General features: G+C 38.9%; 1 protein-coding gene across 1 annotated transcript in view; it reads left to right on the top strand.

The window, feature by feature from the left end:
• The first annotated feature begins 8,123 nt into the window (after positions 1 to 8,123).
• ADAMTS3 (ADAM metallopeptidase with thrombospondin type 1 motif 3) overlaps positions 8,124 to 23,674 on the top strand; it is a 163,755-nt gene continuing 148,204 nt past the window's right edge. The window contains exons 1-6 of the mRNA XM_084518019.1: positions 8,124 to 8,142; positions 13,536 to 13,837; positions 14,284 to 14,397; positions 17,477 to 17,622; positions 21,107 to 21,349; positions 22,003 to 22,172. The gene's annotated coding sequence lies outside the window, so the exon portion shown is untranslated. The remainder of the gene's footprint in view (positions 8,143 to 13,535; positions 13,838 to 14,283; positions 14,398 to 17,476; positions 17,623 to 21,106; positions 21,350 to 22,002; positions 22,173 to 23,674) is intronic.

The raw sequence follows: 23,674 nt of genomic DNA, 5'->3' as shown, positions 1-23,674 counted from the left end.
CTTCCTGAGTCCTGAGTAGGTATAGATAAAAGCTAGATAGCAGCTCATCTCTGGGTATTTTGGCTGGCAGATTTGGCTCCCAGACCCCTCAGTTCTCCCCAGGTCCTTTGTTTGGAGTCAGTCGTATATCTCAGCCTGATCTAATTGTCCGTTCTGTTTTACCTACCTGGTTGATCTCAGTGGAAAGGAAATAATGAGCTCTTTTTCCTACTGTTCTGTTGGGTTTGTTCACAAAGGACTTGTTAGATTTCCAGTGAACATGTAGGCATTTCAGTGGCTTTCCAGAAAGCTCCTTGCTCCATACCTCCTGCTGGATGTCGTTCTACTATTTACTTGGGACTGAGCACGCCTGAATAGCTGGCTGAGAAGTCTTCTCTACAGCTGGCTAGACCAGCACAGGGAAATGTTCATTCTTCCTTTGCGTTTTGGATGTTTTGAATGTGAGCTTTACCAAAAGCTGCGTTTTGAAGCTACTCTTCCTTTCTGCCTTCCAGATGTCCTTTCTCTGCACTCTCCTCTTTTTCAGGTTATTTTGAATGCTTTTGGACAGTCAGCCAGGATGGCCCTTCATAACAAAAATGCAGGGAATGGATGACAAGATGATCTAATTCTTTATGTTTCTGCTCCTTTCATTTCTTAAATTTTAAGTGCCTGCAGAGGCAAGAATTAAGTAAGAAGAATAAGTTAATGTAGGCTTTTCTTTTAGGAAAACTTGGTGATGATGGGCTTCTGCTGTAGATTTCAGATCTGGACCTGAATCAAGCTCTGAACTTCTGCAAAGTTTGGTGATCATTAAGTTGGACTTGGGATCATGGGAGAATGCAATGGAAAACTTGGAGCTGTGTCTAGTGTGATTCAAGCAGCATGACTAAATAACTGTTATTTACTTTGTGTATTCACATGTGCTTGTCACTTCTTCGCTTTGCTGGAGGAACAGGCAAACTGTTCCTGACTTAAATGGAAATACGCTGTTTATGCCAAATCACCTTTGCTAATGCCAGTGGCCAATTTCTAGCATAAAGAAAGTAAAAAAAAATCTTCACCATTATCTCATTGTTCCTGCAGGTAGACATCAGACTAAGGGGAAAAATCTATCACTGAGATGCCAAGTAAGGAAAGGTAGAAAGTAGACTGTGTTACTGTGCTCTGAGGAGTCCGAGAGACTAACCTGGCTTCTTGTTCAGCCACAGCTGCCCTAAACTGGCAGTGAAGAGGAGCCTGCCTGGTCCTGCAGAGCTGAAAGCAAGTCCTCTGTGGATCTGCAGAGCCACAAGGGTGTCCTTGAGAAGTGTGTCGCTGAAAAGATGGCAGTAAAGGAGTTCTTCGCTTAAGGGGGATCATTTCTGCTCAGGAAACTGCCCTTATTCCACAGTTTGAGAAAGGAGGAAATTCTTAACTACTGGCTGAATCCTTTGCATGGGAAAGCAAGGTTTGTAGATGAAAGCACTGAGTTTATATGCAGAACCTCTCAATAAGACTTGAAATACACAAGAGAAGCTGTGACATATGGGCCATGTTCCACATTTTCAGAGCATATTTCAGAATTAATTGTGCTGACAAAATTTTATAAAGAGCAGCTCCAGACTCTTTTCTTTTTGGCAACAGTCGATTCTGGCTGCTGTCTAGCAGATGAACATGTTTTTCTGGTTTTATTATTTTGAGTTTGGCTCACGTGCTTACTGTACAGATGATTAGAGGAGAGAATTACCTATACTCATTAACCAGGCTTACAATACTTGCAACAGTCAACAGCTTTTTAGCTTGTTGCCTGGACATCCTAAGAAGGTGTGTGTGTGGGGGGTGGAGAATAGCAGCAAGACTAGATAGGGAGAGGGGGAGTGAAGTCTGGAATAGGATCCCGGCTGTGTTGTTGTTTGCAGCCAATATAGATGGCTGTCCAGGATCCAGAGGGCTGAGGTCTAGTCTGTGGAGAATTCCAGCATGGTTTAGTCTAGACTAAACATTTTTGGATGCATCGAGTCTATCACTCTTGCTCAGACTCCTTTGCCAGGGACTAATTGGAGCTGATGATCACCTACCCATGGGAATTGTGAATTCCATTTGGAAGGTGCTTTTTCTTTTTTCTTTCATTCTTTTTTCTCTCTCTCTCTCTCTCTTTTTTTTTTTTTTTAAAGCATTTTACAGGTCTTGGCAGTAGGATATTTTTGGCTTTCAAATTACAAAAATACTTTCAGCATAGATTCAGGTATGAATTCTAATATTCTCCAGAATCCATCATTTAAAAACAATACCAATTACAAACAAACAAAAATCTGACCCTTCTTCCAATCTGGGTAACCAAATTTATGTTATGCCTATTTCTTTTCAGACTTAAAAATCTCTTTCCTTACATCCTTGTAACATGGAATGTATTCTTTTATTCTTGTTTTGATAGGCATTTGTGATATGTTTTTCCAACAAAATTTGGATGTCATGGTAAAGAAATATGGGTGGGATTTCCAAAGCACTCAACCTCAGCCTAGTCTTCCTCTCATTTAAGCCAGTGGGATCAGCGTTCGGCTCACACAGGGTGCTTTTGAAATCTTACTGTTGCTCAGACAATTTGTGTTTATTCATTCATTTCTTATAATACACTTTGCATGAATTGACCTTGAATGCCTTTACTTCATACAGACTTCTCAGCATATATCACTGGACAGTGAACAAAACGAAGACAATATATAGTGTAATACAGTGAATTTTAGGAATTATTGCAGATTTGCTTCTAACTTGCATGAGGAGATCCAAAGCAACTTCTCAACACATCTTTGACCTTATTAGGAAAGGTATAAGGAGAAATTCAAGGGGCAGATATTTTAAGTGTTGCCAAACAAGCAGATTTTATTTTATTTTATTTTGAAAAATCATTAGATATGAAAAGGCAATCACTGTGAAAATAAAGTTGTTGGTTTTTAATGAGTTATTCTGTGTATACTTAAATAATGCTAATTTATAAACAAGGAGATTTTTTAAAAGCCACAGTATTTTTGATAATACAGTTTTAATCAATGTACATTTCCCTAATTTTATTTTTAGATGAAAAACAGATGCAAAAGTAGCAACTAGGGAGCTGGTCAAACCTGAAAAAGAGCAACTTTGCAGAAAAAGTCTACTTATCCTATAAAGGTCTTCAGGCAGCTCTCTCAAGAAATGGTATTTATAAGTGTAAACCTTGCTCTGATTGGTATGAGAAAATTTTCTGTGTGGTTAGATGCTTGTGTAACAGTAGTATTAAAGGTAACAAGAAATCACTTTTAGTAAAAGATTAGATGGGTAAGTGTGATGCGGTGTTTGGGATCTTATGACATCTGATGCTGCTCTTCTAAATTTCAGTAATTTTCCTTGAGATGATTCATCTTCCGGAAGTTGGTAAAAGTTTAAGTGCTTGGAGTTGTTTTTTCTTAAAAAAAAAAAAAAAAAGTAATAATCACTGTTGCATATGTTATTATAAGAATCAGAAAGTCATCGTCTTTTCAGTGTGGTGAAGTTCAGTTAAGTGCTGTTCCTGAATGACGTAGCTCAACTGTCTGGATGGTGGGAAGAAATGCAGACTCCAAGGAAACTTCTCTGTTACTCATGGTTCCATATTTTCTACGATAAAGCTTATTTTGTGATTAATCGGTTCCTTCTGGATCCCATTTTGTTACAGCAAATTTATGACAGCTTTAAACATGACTCATGTGCCCTTCTAAGAGGAGTAAACGCTCCCCGAGGGGCACTGCAGCAAATCTCCTTGCAGGCAGAGGCAATCTCCTTTCGAGCACTCTGACTTAGCAGGAGAACTTGTTATGGGACAGCACTAGCAGGGACTTCGTATATAAAGAGATCTTTGGCAGTAAGAACACTTTTTGTTCAAATTCCTGCGCCTCAGCTATACAATCTACAGGCTAGTCCCTTAATGCTGCCGGTCAGTTTCAGAGAAGGTTTCCTGCTTCTGACCAAACATCAATAATCTCTAGTATTCATTTTGAACAAGCTTTCAGGAGCAGTTATAGCAAGACTTAAAATCACAAGGAGATAAAACTTTTATGTCCTAGACTGAGAGACTCACACTCAGAGCCACTAGAAGTCCTGAGATCTCCCGTGGTCATTGTGGATCTCCCGTAGTGATTTCTACAGGAGTCTCTAGAGCGGTTTGGCTCTCTCACAGAAATCTCCTGGAGGTAATGTTCCTGCTAACTCGCCTCTGTTGTACCCTCTAATTTCTTGGAAGGACTTCTGAGAAAGTGGCAGCTGACCTAGTCTAACAGGATCAGCCCTCCTTCAGTTCTGTAACCACCAGCTAGTTGGTGGCTTGGGGAATTATTTGAGGCCAGGTAGATAAGGACTTGTGAACACCACAGTGCTCTTTGTTAGAGCGACTAGAGTTCTGAGTAGTCTTGCTCAATGCTGACTCTCTGTTGAAAAGGCTCTGGGACATGGAGGGAGTGAAAGATTTTTTATTTTTTTTTTCAGCTGGCTGAACTAATTGCTTTCAGTGAGTCCCTGGGTTTGAGGGTTGGTTGCTCTGTCTCCTGCAATGCCTTTTAAATGCAGAGTTTCACAAACTTAAACTTGTTCACCGTGTTTGTTCGGTTACTTTGCTAAGCCTTCAGCAGGGAACTTGAAATTAGAATGCTAATTGTGTTTACATTGCTTAGCTAATTGTCTTATTTTCCCTGGGTCTTTCACATAATAACGTGAGCCCTTGGTGTTCCTTCTGTACCCCAGGTGAGTGATTACGTGTTAGTTCCTCCAAATAAGCAGTGAGATACAAGGAGGATCTCTTGAAAACAGGCATTAGCTCCAGTTCCTAGTGTCATCTGTCAGTCCAGACAGCAGTTCCTGTTGTGTCAACATGGGGCTCAGACTTGTGGGCTTTTGACTCACTTTCCATGGCCAGATTTCAAATGTCTGCATTTAACATGGAAGTCTGAGATTTCCCTGCAAGATGTTAAAGCTACATGGTTCTATCTACCTTCCTGTGCCTTTAGAAAGTTGTGGTGTCCATTCTGTGTCTGACCTGCAGCATGTGCATTCTCTTCTAAGTGCTTTTGCTGATTGCATGACCTCTAATTACATTAGCCCAGGCACTGAGGTGCTAGGAACAGTACCAAATATTACAGGAGCTGCCAAGAGTAATTTCTTCCAAGCACTGATGCATAATCTCAGCTTGTGCTGAAGTCGATATGTATTTTAGCAGAAATGCTTTTGCTCTCAGCTACAGTGTTGTTTCAGTCATATTCTTTTACAGGCAAAGTGGAAAATGCTCGAGAAATAACATAATCACAGAACTGTAGGGGTTGGAAGTAACCTCAAGAGATCACTGGGTCCAACCCCCCTGCCAAAGTAGGTTGCCTAGAGCAGGTTGCCCAGGTAGGCATCCACACAGGCCTTAAATATCTCCAGAGAAGGAGACTCCACAACCTCCCTGGGCAGCCTGTTCCAGTGCTCTGTCACCCTCACCGTGAAGAAGTTCTTTTGCATGTTGGTGCGGAACTTCCTGGGCTCCATTTTGTGGCCATTGCCCCTAGTCCTGACCCCACAAACCACTGAGAAGAGGTTGGCCAAATCCCTCCGTCTCCCACACTTAAGATACTTGTAAACATTAATGAGATCCCTTCTCAGTCACATTAATAAGATCCCTTCTCAGTCTTCTCAAGGCTGAACAGGCCCAGGTCTCTCAGTCTTTCCTCAGAGGGGAGATGCTCCATCTTTGTTGCCCTCCACTGGACTCTTTCCAAGAGATCCCTGTCTTTTTTGTGCCGGGGAGCCCAGAACTGGCCACAGTACTCCAGGTGAGGCCTGACCAGGGCAGAGTAGAGGGAGGGGATCACCTCCCTTGACCTGCTGGCCACGTTCCTTTTAATGCATGCCAGGATCCCATTAGCCCTCTTGGCCACAAGGGCACACTGCTGGCTCATGGTCAACCTGTCGTCCACCAGGACCCCCAGGTCCTTCTCCTCAGAGCTCCTCTCCAGCTGGTCGTCCCCCAGCCTCTACTGATACATGTGGTTGTTCCTTCCCAGGTGCAGGACTCTACACTTGCTCTTATTAAACCTCATTTTGTTTCTTTCTACCCATCTCTCCAGCCGGTCCAGGTCTCGCGGAATGGCAGCACAGCCTTCTGGCATGTCAGCCACTCCTCCCAGCTTTGTATCATTGGTGTACTTGCTGAGGGTGGACACTATTCCCTCACCAAAGTCGTCGATGAAGATGTTGAACAAGACTGGACCCAGCACCGACCCCTGGGGAACACCACTAGCCACAGGTCTCCAGCCAGACTCTGCACCACTGATCACCACCCTCTGAGCTCGGCCAGTCAGCCAGTTCTCAACCTATCTTGCCGTCCACTCATCTATCCCCCACTTTCTCAGCTTTGCTAGTAGGATGTCATGGGAGACAGTATCAAAAGCCTTGCTAAAGTCACTGCTCTGCCCCCATCTACCCAGCTGGTGATGCCTTCATAGAAGGCTACGAGGTCACATTAAAATGCGTAACAATAAGATGAAAAATATTGGACTCTTGCATTTTTGTAGAAATGAGCATATAAAAGACCTAGAATAATAACCCAGCAACAATTCTTTCCCAAATAGCAAAAACGATGATGTAAATAATCAAGTAATGTATACTAGCATCACTCTACTAAAGTCAGTGAATTTTTCTTGATGTAGACTAGCTGAGTGTCTTAACAGATGTACCAATTACTTCGATACTTACTGTTTTCTTGTGTTTTATGAAGAGAGTCTGTCAAATATGCAGTGCTGTTGAACTCTTTACTCATCTTAGCTCATATGTAATTCCAGTTATCATCAATCCTAATTCATCAAATTAAATGTGTGACATTATTTTAAAAATTGGTGAAGTCTATTGATGACAAAACACAGTTCTTATACTAAGGCAAGTTGTACTTACTTCAGAGAGGTACATAATATAAACTCAAGGTACAAAAAAAAAAAAAAAAAGCAATAAAATGTAGAAAAGGCCTTGTCACATGGTTTGAATTTCCCTGTCCTGTAGCCAGCAGCCATGGATTTGATTTGTATAGCAGCAAGTCACTGGAGACCATAGCATTTGTTTTAAAATGCACTTAACTGTTAAAAAGCAGCATGTACGGATAGCATATGATCAATTACCAGTTTAAATAGAATTACCCTACAGAAATTGCCAAGAAAACTGCTTTATGCATTGATGTGTTCTGTTTAGTTGTTTCTTCTTTTTTTCTTTACTTTTCTTGTACTTAACTCAGTGCCTATCCCCAAATCTTCCAAAATGGAAAAAAGAAGATGTTTTACATCATTGTAATAAAAACTGAAAGACATAGCACAGAATTAGCCCATTTATTACCAAAAGGCTTTAAGGAATCAATAAATACAATTATTTTAACTAATTCCATAAAGGAGAAAGGCCAGCATGCTGGAAATGATTCATAGGCTCATACTTCTGACTTATTTCATTACATTCTGCATTGGAGGAGTATACAACTGATTTTAATGGAGAAAACACAAGTAGGTATTTTTGTTGGAGATGATTTTGTAATTGGTTACCACAGACAAAAACAAAATTCCCAAACAAAACATTAATTTCAATATATTTTCCTTGCTTGTAATAGACAGATGCTTTAAATTTAGACAGTTCACGTGCAATAGTTGTGAAGTGGCAGGTCAGGGAGTGGGAGGATAGAAGGAACAAAGTCAAAAGGGAAATTGCCAGGTGAAACAATGAGATGGAGAAACTGTAAAGGGTTGTTGTTTTTTTTTCTCTGACAAAACAACTGCCAAGTAGTTTCTCGACTTAAATATTTTGAAAGGCCAGAGTGAGACACTTTGGGTATATCCATACCTCAGTCCAAACTAGGGTTTAAGAGCACAGCTGTGCTCAGCAAACTGAAAACATACTACCATGCTTCAGAGACATTACTGTTTAAAAATTGTGTAAGTTCTAATATATGGACTGTGTTTCTCTTTGTTCCAGGAAGAAATATAAGAAATGTCAATAGATGGAATCAGAGTGCAAAAATCTTCCGCCTCAGGATTTCAGGAAATGGTTCTCACTGGTGGGAAGGGAAGAGTGCGTGGAGAGAGAAGGCGATAATCCTCCGTGGTATGCAAAAGCACAATACCTGTACTAGCAGATAACTCCAGAAATGGAAAAGGGAAAGCAGTAAGTCATGCATACATGGTTTCCACAGTTCTGCCCAGTTTCCTGGTTCAAGCAGGAAAGCTGGTGCTCTTGGCAGAGCACCTTGGAGCTGTGATCAAGTTGGATGCTGTGGTTTGCACTTACAGGCTTATGTCAGTTCTAGCTTGGCATTTTCTGTGCTCTGCCTTGGAGTTTCTTTTCTTTTACATTTGCGTGCACTGTGATAGTTTTATTTGCAAAAGCACTGAATTCATCTTTTATTTTATTTGGGCAATTCCTCCTCTTATCCATGTTCCTTTCTACCTTGCTATCCCAGGAATTGATTGCTCTCCTTGGAGCAATGGTGTGAGAACATCAGCCATTCTCCCTCCTGAGTCAGAGGCTTTGGGTGTCCAGAAGCCAATGTTCCCTTATTTTTGTTTTCATACTATCACTTAACATACTCCAAATGTGTACATCATTTCCACGCACCGACATTCCGTACTGCATGGTTTAATTTAGATAATGTAAAGGAAAACAAAGCCAGTAGGCACCACTGAAAGCACTGCCTTATCTGTGCAAAATGATAATGCTCTCTCTGAACTGTCTAAATGTGAAGGTGTTTCTGCCCAACTTCAAAACCACCCAGATACCATGCATTTGGAAGTCTATTTTCCAGTTCAGAAAGGGTATTGAATTTCAGTTAAGAGGATGACTAGAGTAACACAGATTGAGAAGGTAATAATCTAATGGCAGAAGATGGCAAAAGAGGGTAAAAGTGGAAAAGAGAGGGCAACGAACAAGCCTAGGAAAGAAACATATGGAGTGTGAATGGAAGACTGAAGGAACTGACCGAAGAAAAATGAGAATCAGGTGCTGCAAGAAAGAAGTGGAAAGGGAGAAGCACAAATGGTGGGGAAATGATACGTTTACAATAGTAAAAATTCTAGAAAGGGTATTTATGTGTGATAACTTCTGTTAGGGTACTTCCATCTTTCTTACCATCTCAGGCTTCTTCTGAGTTAAACCCTTCTGCCTTTCTGTGCCTGCCCCTCCCCACTCCCCCATTTATTTTGAAAGGCAATATGGTGAAGAATCTTCCAAACCTAACAAGCTCAATCCCTTATCTTAGAATACATCAGAGAGAGGAATCTCTTGGAAAAAGAAATTTTTAACGTGTTGGTTGCTTAAAGGTGTTTCTTATTTTGTCTGCGTCTTCATTGTTAGAACCCTTTTGGAGTTTTGCCCGGGCTTTTAGTAGGAGCACATTTAGACCTATTAAAAGAAAGCAGTAGTATGAAAAAAGAGTAACAGGCTGGAATTGGCCTCCTGGGAAAAGGAATTCCAATTAAGTGCTAAATTTCAGAATATTGTACAGCCGTCCTTAAAATTGGAAAGTTCTAATTTTAAACTGCTGAAACTGGTGAAGATCTTGGCTCTATCTAAGCTGATCAGCCCCCCAAAGGCTCTTTTTCATCCTTCCTGTCTGTTACTTTATTAAATTATTTGATTCTATGGGGAGACCTTAGTAAAACACTTCTTTGATACATTTATAGTTGGACAGCACGATATTTTTCCAGAAACAAACTGACAATAATTAACAAACAGCAACAGCAGGAGCCTACTTAACTTATGCAGAGCAATAACTCGTTTCAGGAGCAGTCAAAATGTAAGGCTGATGATTGGATTGTTACAGTGGAAAAATGGAGGTGTCACTTCTGCTTTGGCTGTCAGACAAAGAGTGAAATTCTTTGGTACTAATAACGATCAGGACAGAGTCATTTATGTATTAATAGAAAAATATTTTTTTCATGTCTCATACAGCCATGCATAGCTGTGTTTTGATGCTCAGACCACCCAGGCTCTGAGGTGATTACTGTGGCTGAGTCTAAATTCACTTCCAGAGCATGGCCAAGAGGAGTAAGTGACAGAATGAGTTACAAAAGAGAAGTGCAACGAAACCTGTAGAGACTACTTCTGTTCTGTATTGGTGGGGTACAGCCAGGAGAGCAGGATTTATAAATACTGTGGAAGAGTGGGTGAAAGAGAATTTAAACATGTAATTACCTAGCTGGTCTGGAAAGGATAAATCCTAGATGGGATGTGAGTGATACACGTAAAGCAATCCTTGCTTACTTATTTTTTTTTTTTTTCATCCTTTCGTAGGTGATGAAAGCAAAGAGTTACCTGATATAGTAAAAAGACAGTGGGCTTTGAAAAAATGCCCACTAAACATCTTAGGCATGTTGAGGAGCTGACTTAAGCATCATAGAATAAAAGGAAATGCTGAGGTTAGATTTGCTGACAGGCTACATAATTTGATGGCTACAAACAATGTCTGTAATGTAGTGTTATTGAGGACTGTTACATCTCAGCTTTATCCTAAGTTTAATTCTAAGGTATGTGTGCTGAAGAGTGGTTGCCTTCTTTTGTCTGGAGAATATATTGTGAACAACATTAGTAACAGCCAGCATTATCAGGGGACTAGGAAAACAAGTTATTTGATTCCACTTGGCTAATTCTGACTTAGAGATAATAAAGGACTAGTAGTTAAAAAATTGTTTAATATAAGTGATTTTGTGTTATTAGTGGGTTGGGAGTTGTGGATGGGATATATGAAGTTTGCCTACAGCTGCTGTAGAGGAGTCATGGAGGGATGTTATCTTGGGACAGAAAGCACTTTGCAGGTTACATAGTAAAATACTTCTGTAAAGTGTGGGACAGTCGGGGCATGTTCATCTTTGTCCCTTTTCCATCCTTAGGCTTCAGTCAGCTGCTGCAAAGGGACTCTGCTACTGGCATCATCCCAGGCCCTGCACAGTAGTTGTCTTGTGTCCTTCCACAGCAAGAAATAATCTGTTTTTTGGTTTCTGCCTTTCTTGTGAGAAGAGCAAATGTGGCCAGATTATCTCTGCTTTCTTTTGTTCTGAATTGATGGAAGCATTAGAGCTTTTCTTTTAAATGATTAAAGTAGGAGAAGAAATCGTTGCTGACGATAGAAATGAGAGAAAATCAAATGTGTCTTGTGTTAAGGAAAGAGGTAGGAGCAGCAAAGCTGCCTCAGCAACTCTAGGCAGTGTTGATCTATAGTGTACTGTTGTATTGATTGTGCTATCTTTGTCTTCTGACTGGCTTGGGCTGTCTTCCTTTAGTTTATGGCAATACAAAAACATATGCACTGTGATATAAAAAGTGATATACCAGTGCATGAGAGTATGTGTAGTAATAGTGATCTCAGTTGGGGTGGAGGAAGCCAGTAGATCTGGGAAAGAAAAAAAAAAAATCCAGAAGTTATTGAAGTTAAGTGGATTGAATCCAAATTCAGCTATCAGAGTAACTCAAAATACAGAGGGCCTTGGTAGGAAAAGAAAGGAGGGGAATTGCTCACAATATTGTTTCTCTTTGAATTTTTACCAGTGGAATTCAACCTAGTTTTGCAGAGCTAATGCAAGGATATCTGAAATAATCACCAAAATGGGAAGGAAAACAAAGATGCAGGAGCAGTCAGGAATCCATTCACTGACAGCGTGAAACCAAAATTGACAGAAATTACTATCTTTTATCTGAGTTCTCTAGTATATTAACATACAGCTCTGAGTGTTCATGATTGCAAGTGAACCTCGACAAGAGTTGCTTTTATTTAGTTAGGAGAGTGAATCATTAAAAGCATAAACACTGAAATCTTTATAGAAATAGCAATCCCAATGCCAACCTCCTTTTGCTGTTGTAGAAGTGCTTAGTTAATAGAAACTGTGACAGTGCTCTGAATCTTTAAGCAACGCCCAGTTTGAATGACAGGATGTTTTCATTAAATATTCCACTCACTCTGGATAAGGTTGCAACTAAACATAATATACGACTAAGAACAAGTGAGTCCTTTCCAGTCTGATGAGAATGAAAGTAGTCTGCTACTGACATATATAATACATTAATTCAATAGGCCAGTGCTGCCATAAGCAGACCCTGAGAAAAGTATTGCAAATTTCAGAATTTTCAGGTATCAGGGTTCAGTAGTGCCTGTGTTTGTTTTGTCTTCTCTAATTTCTTTTGGTCTGGAGTTGCTGAGACAATGTCTGTGTTTTAGTGGAATCTGAATGAAGTCAGATGTTGAAGACTTAAGAAAACTCTGCCCATGAGTTACAAATAATGCTGTAGGGGCCATTCAGAAAACTTACATTAAGTTTTAATATTTCCAGTAGAAATCATTTTGGAAGTAATACTTGTCTCCATCATAAATTTTTGTGTTTCTTGGGCTTTTTCTTTTCATCTCCTCATTTTGATTCTTTTCTAATTAAATGTCTCTGCCTTTTCATGTTTCACTCCCTGATGCTTCTGTTCCCTTTGATATTCTCTGCTCTTAAACACCCTTCAAAGAGAAGCATGAAAATTCAGTTGTTAGTACTGTAATGATTTTTAGTAGCGTGGTTTCAGATCTTAAACTTGAAGCTTTGCCTTGCTTTACTCCTGTTGATAAGTTCTTTCTGATTTTCTGCATTGATCACAAGGTATCTGATTATTTAGCATAACTGTGGAATTGGGTGTTAATTTTTTTTTCATTCATCTTGTCATAGCTGAACTGGAGAAAGTCCTGAGCAACTGACTCTAGATGATTCTACATGGAGCTGGACTAGAGGCTGGAAGGGACCTCTAGAGATCTTGACTCTGCTGTGATTTTGTGATGATCTAATTTTCCACTCAACTCTTCAGCTTACTAAGATAATTTTCTTTTCTGAAAACTGACATTAAAAAACAGATTTCTCTGCCATTGACCTCCACAAAAGTCAGCATTGAATGCACGCTTTTTCATCCAAGCACATCGCTCCTTAGCCAAACTTTTCAAGATTTATTGTCAGTTAAATGTTTGGTCAAATTCTTCACTGATTGCTTTTGGTCAGTGTGCATTCTTAATATATCCAGAGTAAACTCCACAGTCTTATCACTTCAGCACACCTCCCCATCATCCTAATAGGAAAACCCAGATGAAAGATGATGCTTTGACAGTATATAAAAGATATATTCATTAGGATAATGTATATCTTCCTTCAAATGTTTACATTTTTGTTATATTAATGCAAGTTTTGGGGCTTGTTGTTTTAACAAATGCTTTTTTTTTTTTTTTCTTCTTTTTTTCTTTCTCCTTAAAATTAATAAGATGTCTATATGGTGTGTTTTTTTTAAATATTTTAAGATGTGAGACCTATACAGATCCAACTTGAGTCTCATTAAAAGAACTTAGCCAAAAATTGAAAACCTAAAGAGGCCTATTACTGTGAATTATAGAAATGAGAAGCATGAATTCTGTCTAACAGCTCAAACTGCTTCAGTTAATCTGGATTTTTCCCCAAACCTGCAAAAATTTAAGGGCCAAGTTCTGTCCAGATAAAACACTGTCTTGGCTAAACAATTAACGTTGTTAATAAGTACTCTGGTTTCAGGTTCTTTACTGTCCACAGCACCTCTGTCAACAGCAGAAGTATGAGGTTGGTCCAACACTGCCTATGCTTCTGTAGAAGCAGCGATCGTAAGCACAGACATAAAATTGCTCAGAAGGTGCCAGTGTCTTTCGCTGTTATAATGGCCATTACAGAAGCATCCAAAGGACCAGTGATTAAGAACCAGTGATTAAGAACCCAATGATGTTAAACCTGTGCACACTCAGGACAAGAATTCTCTGCCTCGCTTCTGCATGCCTGCTTACCAAGACAGAGAACAGCAAAGGAAAGCTAGTGCAGCAAAGGCAAGTGATGTAACTGAGCTTATACATAGAAAAAAAAAGCCCACATCTTCATTCCTTTCAGTGCTGTGCTGTCTCTGGTAGATGTATATGCAGAATAACATTAAAAAAGAAAAAAAAGCTTAGGTAATAGCAGAAACTATTTTGGCTTTGCTTTAGTTCTGTACATTTGAAGTGGTGAACTCTCTGACTTTTTGCACAGAAACAGACCTTCTTAGCCTTTCAAGGATAAACCAGAGTTCAATGGGTGCCTTCCTTTAGAAACCACTCTTTTGTGATCTGTTCTTTTGGGCGTCTCTCTTCTGGGGACAAACAAGCTAGGGAATTCCCTAGGGGAATATAACATTGATTTTAGAAACAAGTTATTTAAGTGTTCAGAGGAATAGAGAAAAGCTGAATTAAATGCATTAAATTGTTATCGTGTCACGATGAGTTGTTACTCTTCACAGAAAGCTAAGCAAGATACTGTAAAGTTCTTTGAAGAAACAGAGAATGAACATAAACAGGTCAAGGTCTTGCATTCCCTCTGAAGAAAAAAAATGTTTCTTCTCCAAGTTTATCAGGTAAGTATTGTGTTTCTTTGCTCTCTGCCTCTCCCAGTCAGCCTGTTCAGCTTTCTCAGGAGTCCATTTTCCCTCTTCAGGTATTTCCTCTTTCATTTATATATTTAAGGAGTTCACTAGCTTGGTCTTATCTACTCCAGGTAGTTCTTAGGTTTTTATATCATAATTAATTAAATAAATTGATTTAGAATTGTGTTATGGCAGTTCTTCAGTATGATACATATCCTTGTCTTCAGATAGTTGTCCTCCTGCTGATAGTGGAGGGTTATTTCACAGTTCCAAGTTACTCTGACTTGTTTTAAACAGAAATCTTATTTTACGTTGCACATCCAAATAACAAAATAACAGTATTGGCTGAGTATCTTCTTTCAGGTTTTTAACAGATAAATTAAAGAGCACAAAAAATCACAAAATTGTTATTATCTTCTGACCACATTAAAAAAATTTACCTCTTACTTGCTTCCTCTTTTTTCCAGCTTTTCTTCAAGAAGGACTTTAGCAAAGGATGCTCAAAAATCTAAATAATACTCTGCTATTATCTTCTTTCCCACAAAGTATCTAGGCAGAATGGAGTTGAAATAGTCTTCATTCTCATACATTTTAATTTTCTGTTAAGTCTTAGTTTGACACATCTAGTCGTTTACATTAATTACGTTAATTGTTACACTCTATTTCTAGGCTTATTTTCTACAGCAACATCAGGCTGGTTTTGTCTCTAATAATAAGTATGGCTCAGGAGAAACTGTCCTGTGAGAATAAAACAACAATTGGTAAACCTAGAAACTCATAGGTAGTTAGATTAGTGGTGATCAGGGAATGTTTCTGTTGTTTAATTTGGTTCATTCAAGAGGACAAAGGAAATAGCATTTGTGCACTTGGATGGTAGCAAATTGTACTTATGTCACTGGATCCTAAGCAGTGGCATGTGGTTTTCTGGCACATTCGGTTAGATTTTCTAAAGATCTTGTAGCTATGTTTTCAGGGACTTAACAATTACAGTTGGGGACAGAGTTCTGAAGGTGCTGTGTGCAAAGCAGGTTCCACTGGGACAATTCAGCCTGGCTTTTTTGACTTAACTTGGAGGTATCGCCCTTACTGTAGCTAACTTCCTCTCAACCTCCAGCTTTAAGATGCAATTATAAAATATGTGAAACATTTCATCTTCCTGGAGCAAATCAGCCTCCGTGGACACACACGCTCAGAAACCTTTGGTCTCATTACTATTTCTGAAAAAGAACTTTTCTACCTCTAATAATTTCATAGAGGTGAGCAGTGGGAATGTAAAATCCTATCTTAGTCTCTGTGAACTGTTCAGGATGATTTAAATCATAGCAGTGAGGGTCCAAAGGAATATGTTTTTTAATTTTGAATGTAGTCTCCTCAGTGTTCCTGGCACAAGGTTTTAAGTAAATGTTCACAAAGAAAATTGTCACATCATGTAAACTATCTAAACATTGTTCTTTTTAATTATAAAAGCATCAAGTGGCATTTCCTTGCCCATAAAATTCCTTAGCCCTATATTGCCAGGTGTGGCAATAAATCATATAGCAGTGAATCAAACCAGGCCCTTTTTTCATAACACTAAAAGCTACAATTCTCAAATAATCTTTGCCATCGCTTCCCCCTCAAAATTAGAAGGTATTGTTATGAGGTGATATGCAAATTTTACTCTCCAGTTCTTTCTCAATTTTCAGACACTGATAAGCATTTTAGACAGTTGATGTATTACTTGTTTTACAGCACTCATTTGGAGTTAGAACAGCCTGGAGTGGTGCCCTGGAACTGATTCCTGATGTACCGGAACCGTGTCCCTGGCTGTAGTATTAGTCTTCTGGCACCTCCTTCCTTGCAAAATTAGCTAGGTTTTTACGATGTTTTACATACTGCATACGTTGATGACATCCATCTGTTGATTTATGGTGATTCTGAGAGCAATAAAAAGATGAATATAAAAGCTGGAAAGGTAACTAATCCTTTTGAAACCCACTTGAAGATTCAAGTGACTTTCCATGTAGGGTTGTTGGATAGAGCAGTTTTTCATTCAAAACTTAACATAGAAGTTCCATTTCTTACTTTCTAAATAAGGAAGGTACCTGCTTGATTCTTCAGTCTGTTTCTTCTTGATTCTTCAGATCACATGTATCAGGCTGAACTGTTGTCTTTTGACCAACATGAAAACAAACACAAGTTTTTAAAAAATATAAATAATTAGTTTCTTGCAGTGGGAAAATATAGCAACCATTAGGCCCTTAACCTCTGCCCTTTTGTCAAAGCAGATTGCAGAATGCTAGCTAATAAGTGATATTTAAATGTTTCTTTCTTTGCCTTCAGATCCATTGGTGTCAGCAGGCAGTGGGGGAAAGTAAAAGAGGAAATTGTTCATACAGAGGCCAGAGAGATCTTTTGAGTATTAGCTTGAAGTCATCGTGTCTCCTGATTTAGAACAAAGACAATGTTTAGTATCCATTCATATGCATGAGATCAAGAACTGAGTGCTTAACTCCATTGCAAAGTAGACTCAACAAATCTGTCAAGGAGGATGGAGTACTGAGACATATATTATTGAATGGAACTAGAAGAATTCTTGTTCCAGTGTGGAATGTAATTCTTTGTACTGTGGAAAGTTTAAACCACAGTGGGATGCAATGATATAGATTGTATCTTTGTCACATTCTATGTGACAAGACTTTTTTTTTCTTATTCTCTGTGACTAACATTTCCATAAATTTGTCTGTCTCTGGTAACATAGCAATAGACTTTAACAGGTGTTGAAATACTTGGGTGCACTGTTTTATAGGATATAGCTGTTGTGACTAAAAGAGCTCATCGTAGAACAAGGAAAAGGTTGCTATTGGAGAACAGACACTTGATTTCAGTGCAGGATTGTATCACTGCAACATCAGAAGTAAAGAAGGAAATAAAAGACTGTAAGAGCATGAAACCACTGCAGATTTTCTGAACTGTGAGAAATGGTTTCAATGGATATCCTGTAGGTGGTTTAGATGCTGCCTTGGGGAAAGGTGTACAGCTGCAGATAATTTCTTTAGCTTTTGCTAATCCTATCTTTTGTCTGTTATAGGGCAACTGAAGCGGTTTTCTGTGGACTGAGTGCCTGACTTTCTCATTGTCTTTTGTTCATACTGGATTTTTCCTCTTCCTAAAATAACATGGTCCTGCAAATGAACCATTCAGCAGCCTGGAACTTGAAACTCAAACTGAAAAAAGGTGGGCACCTTTTAGTGGAATAACTGTCCTGAATTTAATGGGGTTAAAGTGGTATAAAAATGTTAATAAGAGTAGAATGCAGTTTTAAACATACCAAGTTGAGTGCATTTTAAGTGGTTGTCTTAAAACGTTTAAGCAAATGCCTTTTTACTATGCAGTTGCATGACAAAACTTTGACATGTTAAGGCTAGGTAGAAAAAATATGTTGTATTTTCTATAAATACTGTTTTATACATAAGCTATATATTTGTGAAATCATACCAAGTTAATAGAGGGATTCCTCAATTTTATTACATGCTGGAAATATTGTTCTAAAAATGCTTGAAGTGATTGAAACAATTGATGTACAGACATATGGGAAAGAAGAAAGGTGCAGATAAATGTAATAATGTCTTTAGATTGCTATGCTTAAAAGTAGCATGCTGCCAAGTAGGTTAAATAGCACCATCTTTGAACGAAAAAGCTGCTGAGCAGCTTGAAGCTGCTGATTATAGTGCTTTTGAGAAAGCAGTGCCTATTCATTACAGAGGACGTGCTTTATGAACTATGAATCCTTTTTTATCTCATGCAAAACTATTTTAGATTAAGTCTCTTTCCAATTTGTATTGTTCAAATAATTATACTTAGCTGGGGTCAGAGTTTGGATAATGCATTCCCAGCCCCTAGGTTTATTAACTGGCTCCACAAGCAGACCACAATGTCAAACAGCCCAAAGAGGTTTCCTATTTACTCTGCATGTTGGCTATTTTCAGCTGTGTTGCTCTTTCGTGCTGTGGTCTAATCAATTTAGCCATTTGATAAGTGCTTCTCCATTATGTGACTCACCTCATTTACTGAAGCTTTTCTTTCCAAACAGAAACATACACTTAAAAAAATGCACAGTCTCCATTTAAGACTACATTCTTCAGAACGAACCACTTCTCAGTTCCAAGTAGTAAACCACAGTTAAAACAGGAATAGAAAGATGGTGTACTCGGTGAGGGTCCAATTTGGGGGAACATCTGGGTTTGTTAGTGTGAGTGGTTAAAGTATGCTGAAGTGTTTTATTTAGAACAGACTTTTCTTTGTGTTTGGCATTTTGGTCACTCTGTGTGCTTGGTTCATCCGAGTAACTTTAATGGGAGGTCCAGGCAGAGCAGGGTAGCACAGTAACAGAGCTGAAATCTGTCATGGGATTAGAATGAACCTCTGCAAATGCAGTTCTCTCCATATCACAACAAGCATCCTGAAGGAACCTAGTGTATTTGCCTTATTGTTACATCAGGCCTGCTTCATGAAATGCCCAGATAGTTTCAGTTTTGTCCATGTGAGTCCACGTTTCATTTGAAGACCATTTGCTCAGATAACATATCTTCTTTTGTCCCCTGAAATATGTAAATTTTTTTAAAGAATTTCCCCAGGTCATTTGAGCTGGGAAGAAGGGCTGTTTTCCTCTCCAAAGTTGTATAGTGATGGATCATAACATCATTGTTCCTCTCATCATTTCTGATAGTTTGGAGCTCTGCTTTCAAAAGCAACCAGAATGTGACAGTGGCTCCTTCACTACTAGTCTGTGGACATTAAGTCTCTTATGCAACTAGTGTGGCCTTTTGAGGCTCACTTTCCTTTAGATGGTGTGATGAAATGTTGGTCAGTATTTCTTTTACTGTAGATACACTCAGTTCTTCCCAATGCCTGCACTGTCAGTCTGTTATCAGTAGTTTCCGAGAATGAGCTGCTGTGACATTTCAGGAAAAGTCACTTGAACTCACAGTAATTTGCTTTTATTCAGTGACCTGTGTACATGAACTTCCAATGACTATTCTCTTCCAAGAAGAAAAAAAAAAAAAAAGAAAAAAAAAAGAAAATAACATGCTTGTTTTTTCTACTGATAAGACACCCTTCTGGAGGAACAGCAATTGGAAGACCAGATGGATGTGGATTGAGAGCTAGATTCCTATGCCAGCTCCCTGGCATTAGATTACGTAGTTAAACTGTGCATCTCTAATTCCAGTTTCTTTCTTTTCTGTGCATTTTACCTCTAAGTTTTGCAGGCTCAGGAGTGTCTCTTTTCACTTGTTAACATACAGTATCTTGTAAAATAGAGGCATAGTTTTGGCTCGCACCTCCAACCATGGTGCTAATTCAGGTGAATAACGACCTGTTGCTTTCCTCAGATGTGGTTAAATCTATGTTCATATATCTTTGCTATGTTAAAGTAGGTTTCTGATGAACATAAGTTAATTACTGATCAGAACTGGATGCTATAAGTTGCTCAGAACATCTGTGTTGTCCTGAAGCTCAGCTTTGCACTTGAAATGTTCTTATACCCTGAGAAGTATCCAGCAGACTGAAAGAAACATGAAGACCATCTCTAAGTTTTGCTATGTCTAAGTGATTCTCATCTCTTTTGGCCTTCCGGTACATGCCATTAACAATTCAGGAGGCCAGTGACTAACATATGGCAATAATTTGTCTTGAAACCAAAGGGTGCAATTATTTGTTATGCAGCAATACATACCTTCCCATTTGCAGTACTTCAAAACACACAGAGGTGAGGCTACCAGATGCATCATGGCAGGTATTTGGAAAGATTTGTGTACTTTGGTTTAACAGTTTGATTTTTTTCTGGAAGTGTTGAATATTAATTAGACTCATTTGCATCCTCTGCATAGTGTATAGGGCCCTCTTACTACAAAATATTACTATGAAATACACAGCAGTACCTTAGGCTATGTAGTAGCCACCTTATTTCATTGAAATCTACTGCTTGCCGTTCAGTAAGCCACTGTGAAAGTAGATGTCACCTGGCAATTGTAATGATAATGTTGTTATGCTACATATGATTGAGGACAGAAGTAATTTGTTACACTGCCCTTCTGCGGTACCACAATGAAAGCATAGAGTCTCTTATCTCCAACAAGGGTTTTGTCCAGAAATTAGTAGCTGACTCAGCTCTCTGCACTCAACAGCACGTGCTGTTCCCCCATGCTGACAAGTTTGAACCTGGAAGCAAAACGTAAACGTCTGTTTCACTGGCTACTCCTTGCATTGAGCTGAAATCTCAAGCCTCTTACGGAGCTGTAGAACAGTTCGATGGAGCTGTAGACTGTTACTCATGTAACGCTGGTGAATGTGTGCAGCTTTTTCTTCACCCCTGCCCAGACCTTAGACAGGGAGGGAAGTAATCTATCACACATGGGCTGGAGGGAGTATTTGTTCAAGTCAACAGCCTGGTCTTTAAACTGAACCCTGCTTGGCCTTTTAGGTAGAACCGCTTTGCTCTACCTCTTATATGGCAAAGCTATAATTTACCCAATCCATTTAGAGAAATTATTGCTTACTTCCCATACTTATGCTACTTTTTCTACTTTTGTGTTTAGACTCAATTTTAAATGTATTTTAAAGTGAGTCTACTGGTGTGTTGCAGGATTGCAACAGTTAAATTAGTCGCTCTGTTTTGTAGTGTTTGCTTGAACTTAAAAATGTTTCTCCCTCTCCTTAGGGCAGAGAGACTAGAAGTGGATCCATTCCAATTCAGTCACTGACTTCCCTTCAGAGACTGCCTTCAAATTGGTTCAAGTTACAGTAACAGTTTTCATGATAGAAACACAGTTTTGGTGAGAACTGGACTGAATCTTCCAAGTGTCTGTGACTGTATAAGGACTGTATAAGGATGTTTTTTCCACCTGTGATGACTGCTCTTGATTCTTTGTTGGCCCTCTCTGAGTTTTGGTTCTGAGGTGAGGTGAGCACTTGCACTGACTTGGCAAAAAATAACCCTTAAGGGTCATCTTCTTAAAAGATGGAGTTTGGCATTGCCGAATTATAACAGCTCAAGGAACAGAGCAAAAAGTCTAGAGTTAAATCACTGACTTGTGTTCATTTGATACAGTTTGGTTTTGAATGTTCCCATTAGAGAAGAAAAAGAATAAAACAGCAGGAGATCTTGTCTCTGAGGAAAGCCAAGTTTAATAGTGCATTCTCTGCTTCATTGCTTATTCCCAAGTTATTAAGTTTTGCAATCTTCTTGTGCTCGAGAGTTGAGAAAAGAAAATGATTTTTTATAAATTTGCCTCATGTCATGTATTGATGGAGTTTTCAAAGCCACTAAAAATTACTAAGTTGAAAGTTTGTGATGATAGTGCATCTCTACAGCTTTCCCTTTGCTTATGTAGATTGCTTGCATTTCACTTCTATGTCTAAACATGACTTGCATCAACTTCCAATTCTTCGTACCCTAGTGCTGCCTAACAGCAGCACACAGGTTCAGTGCTTCCCAGAAAGCATGATAACATACATCGTCTTCCTAAAAAACAGAATTCACAGGTTATATTAATAAGTGACATTTTCTGTAGGTGATTGTACTATTGAACAATTTATTTCCTTTCTCCATAACAGATTGTAAAATGGGTGAAAAGCATCTCATGTCCAGACATGCAAAAGGGCTTTCAAGTAGTCTCTCCCCCAGGGACAGGAATGTCTTCTGTTGTGGTGAATTGCTAAGCGATAGCTCTTGTAATGCTGGAACAGGATGCAGCAGGAAAATCACATGCACACAAAGTCACCAGGTAAGTTTTTCAATGTCTCATTAATCAGCGCAGACACTATTTTTCCAGTCCAAAATGAAGAATCTTGGCTTTGGGAACTTATCCTGTGTACAATACAGCTGCTGACCAAGGTAGAGGAGAAAGCTAGGAGGGAGAACAGAAGGAGAGAGAAGGAAGTTTTGATTTGTGACTGAAGCGATAAAAAAGAAGCAGTGCATCTGACTTGCCATTTTTTTGCCGTTTTTACAGAATCAGTAACCCGAGGGACAAGATTTGTAACAGATTTGGCAGTTTTTCAGGCAGAATTGTAATCAGACATGCCTTTGTCCTCTCTTGGCTTCTTCCAGTTTCAGAAAACTATCGCCATCTTGACCAAATTAATTCCAGCCATCATTGGTGCTGTTTTTGGAACCACCCTCACAGAGAGACATGAGACAAAATATCTCTCTTGTAACATCCTATCTTTTGTTCTGATAATTGACTGGATAATTGAGTGCCTTTAAAGGCACGATTTGCAGAAGCAGCTGAATCACTTTCACACTGGGCATTAGGTGCTTTAAATAATCTCTAGTTTGGTGAGAAGTGAAGAAACTTTAGCTACTGTGGAGAATGAAGTTAGACTCTGATTTGTAGAAAAAGTTTTTGAAAGGATTGGCACCATATCTTTCTGTATTAATTTCAATAGGAAATTGTGAGGTACTTAACACTAGCAAACCAAGCTGGTTGCTTATGTCTGGTCTATGCATGGACATTTGGTTGACATAAGTCAACGATTGTCCCCATAAGTTTGTGTGCACCCCTTTGTATGGTTGGTGTAAGCCAGAAGACCTTAGTCTGCTGTCAGATCTTCCTGAATGATGCCTGTTGTGAGTTAGCATAAGGGTCTTGCTGTCACAGCAGTGTAAACCAGGACCATTCATTTCAAAAAGCAGACCCTACCAAGACTCCCTAATCGACTGCTACAATTAATGCCCGCTTTTCTAAAGCAGTGTTTTCAATTTAGGATTTTCATAAGTAATGGTTTTAGTACTAAATGTAAATGTGGTAAATTTCACTTCATAGATTGGATTGCACCCAACATTGTGATTTTATCTCGAGTATTTGACACATCCTATTTTAAAATGCAGAGCATGTTGTAGTGCATATATGTGAGGTAATGACAGGCCAGCTTTGCACTTAAGTAATGAAAACTAGTTTCCTGGAAAGGTAGTTGTAAATTTTATCAGAACTTTAGGCATAGGATAATGCCTAATTAAAATATATCACTTACTGACATGCAGGTTTGTATTTGCATTTTCATTGCAGCTCCTTCTCACTAAATTGTAGCCCTAAGTTAGAATTTCAGTCTAAGAGCAAGCTTTAACCAGAATTGAAACTGAAAAAACATCCAACTCTTTTTTGAAAAAAATAATAATATATATATATATTTATATGATCATATATATATATTATATATGATCATATGTATATGATCAATTTGGAGCTCCTGTTTTAAACACTGTGGTGGTGACACTAGTCACTAA

This window comes from Aythya ferina (assembly GCF_964211825.1).
Source record: "Aythya ferina genome assembly, chromosome: 4".
NCBI classification, from domain to species: domain Eukaryota; kingdom Metazoa; phylum Chordata; class Aves; order Anseriformes; family Anatidae; genus Aythya; species Aythya ferina.
Note: the sequence above shows the minus strand (reverse complement) of the source record. Positions and strands in the feature narration are given on the sequence as shown.